The sequence below is a fragment of the Macrobrachium nipponense genome, chromosome 32 (assembly GCF_015104395.2).
Source record: "Macrobrachium nipponense isolate FS-2020 chromosome 32, ASM1510439v2, whole genome shotgun sequence".
In the NCBI taxonomy this organism is placed as follows: Eukaryota; Metazoa; Arthropoda; class Malacostraca; order Decapoda; family Palaemonidae; genus Macrobrachium; species Macrobrachium nipponense.
The window spans coordinates 17,766,854-17,769,358 of NC_061094.1; the positions used below are offsets into that span (position 1 = coordinate 17,766,854).

At 36.3% G+C, this 2,505-nt stretch overlaps 1 protein-coding gene across 2 annotated transcripts in view; it reads right to left on the bottom strand.

Moving 5' to 3' along the window:
* LOC135207246 (1-phosphatidylinositol 4,5-bisphosphate phosphodiesterase-like) overlaps positions 1-238 on the bottom strand; it is a 712,917-nt gene extending 712,679 nt beyond the window's left edge. The window contains exon 1 of one of the 2 annotated variants that reach the window (XM_064238892.1): positions 142-238. The gene's annotated coding sequence lies outside the window, so the exon portion shown is untranslated. The remainder of the gene's footprint in view (positions 1-141) is intronic. The other variant, XM_064238890.1, reaches the window with a different exon arrangement.
* Between the last annotated feature and the right edge of the window lie 2,267 nt (positions 239-2,505).

Consider the following 2,505-nt stretch of genomic DNA (forward strand, 5'->3'; position numbering starts at 1 on the left):
TTATTTTATGTGGCGACATTCGAATCCATCTGAGGAAAGAAACCACAACTATCAGAAATAAAATACAAATGGATATACACACAATAAAATGGAAGAGCACAATTATGACATCGGAGAAAAAGAAAATGTTTTTCACTTCACCTTTCTGGATGGATCTTCTGTGCTATCTCTAGGGCCTCCCTCCACGGACCACTCAACAGTTTCTTATCTAGAATAACCGCTCTGCACCTGCAGTCTCATTATATTACACTCTAAGGAATCCTGGTGGTCATACGTACGAACTCATCATATTGTTCTAGAAGGTTCCATGAACACGCCCTGTTTGGCACACGAACAGACACACATCTTCGCATTTTTCTGACGTGACGATCATATGACTCTCGACCAGCAGCTAGGTCAACTTGCGCGCTCATGCTCTCGCCTCAGAGGCTTGACAAACTTTGCCTTCATCGGCGGTGTCGTCCACCCACCCAAAGTATTCGCTGATATCTTGAAGCTTTTCCACAACACGCAACAAAGTCTGTTCCACCCTATATTTAAATTTCTATCGTTTTCAGTAGGGCAGTTAACATATACATACATATACTATATTATGTATGTATACTTGTATATATATGTATATATATATATATATATAATATATATATATATATATATATGTGTGTGTGTATATATATATATATATATATATATATATATATATATATACATAATATATACATGTATATACTATATACATTTGTTTAAAGGCCGCTTTTAGGTGCTAAGAAAAGGCCATATACGTATAAAGTTCACGAGCTAGCATTATCGGTACAGCAATGCTAAATTAACAAATATTCCTACATATTTCAAGCAAAACTAGAATACCTTTAAAACTTGTAATTGCAATTACCGCGTGTTTATCATAACTAACCTGATCAATCATTATAGATTACAAACAAAGCGTCTTTATAACTGTTCTTACAACATTGTATTTCATAGGGTTGTTTCTTGTATCCCAGCCTATACTCTGTTTTTTTTCATCTGTCCATCCGCCTGTGGTGTTTGCGTATGGTAACACTGCGTCCCGGGCTTTAGATAGTTCGCTGTGGGTAAGTTTTAGGTAAATAAAAGGATATCTTGATGTGGATTTGCAACTGAAAAGAGTTTTAATAATTTACTGTATGCGATTACACCGTTAATATTCCAAATAGGATATTGTTATTATTGTTGAATGTAAGCTGGATGTAACTATCTAAAGCCCGGGGGACGCAGTGTTACCAAACGCAAACACCACAGGCTAGTGGACAGATGGAAAAAAACCGAGTATAGGAACTTCTCTTGGTTATCTATGCTACTGTGGTGATGAGCATTTAACTGAATATATGTAAAATAATCATTTAGTTGGGCTCGTGATTTTGGAATGGTAGAGCTCACGGCACTTAGGTCCGGAAATCCACTCTGATCAGATTTTTATTTCGAATCATGACTTCAAATGAACAAATCATGAAGGAAAAGCATTAGTTGCACTTCTCAACTTTAGAAAAAACACACACACACACACGCATATATGTGTGTGTATACAAATAAAGTCCTGTGATTTTATCCACTTATAACCATCACAAAAGATCTCCCGATAATGCTTGAGAAATTGGACATCTTTCTCCTAGAATAGTCTTTCTTAACCTTTTTATTACCACGCTCCCTCTAAGGGTTGGTCCTTCCCTCCTCGTCCCCGTTGCATCTATGAGTAAAATTCCCTCCCAGATTTAAAAAAGAAAGAAAAAGGAGAGGAGGTGCTTCTACTCTCTTGGAAATGAATTGGTGAGATACTTGACACTGCTTCTTAGAGAATAACGAATAAAATGAGAGAATATTTTATTTTGTCCCAGGGCTTGCGGTGCCCCCTATCTGGGCTCGCTCCCCCGGTGTAGAACCACTGTCCTAGAATATAATCAGTATTCTAAGATGTTCTTATTCTGGTAGGGATATGAAAATCTATTGCAAATGATTCCCTTTAATGTAAGTTGTACCCAGGGTCAAGTGAACTGGATGTTAATGGGATATTTGGAGCTTAATATTTTATTTTATATAAATGCATTTGTAAAAAGAGTGACAAACACATAAAATTACCACTTTATGCAAATTCAGTACTAATTTATCTGCTGGAGATGGGTTTGATTTCGAGCCTAACTACTTGATTACCAAGTAATATGTGCAGCCGACTTGAACGTTAACCAAAATCTCTCTGGATGGACCCAAAAAGCATATGCTCGAATCCTGGCAATGTAGGAGCACCTATTATGCCTTTGTGCGCATTTTACTACTAAGAGCAAATTTGTTAGCCATGAAAGATCTATAGCTTAACATTTGAGGTCATAAGAAATGCACTTTGTAAAATTAGTGACAAACTATCATGTTCATAAACAGCCAGATGTTAAAAGTTAAAAGTTAAAAGCTTAGTACTAGGCTATCATTGTATAGATGAGCTGAAATCAGTTTCGATTACAGAACTTGAATTCAACA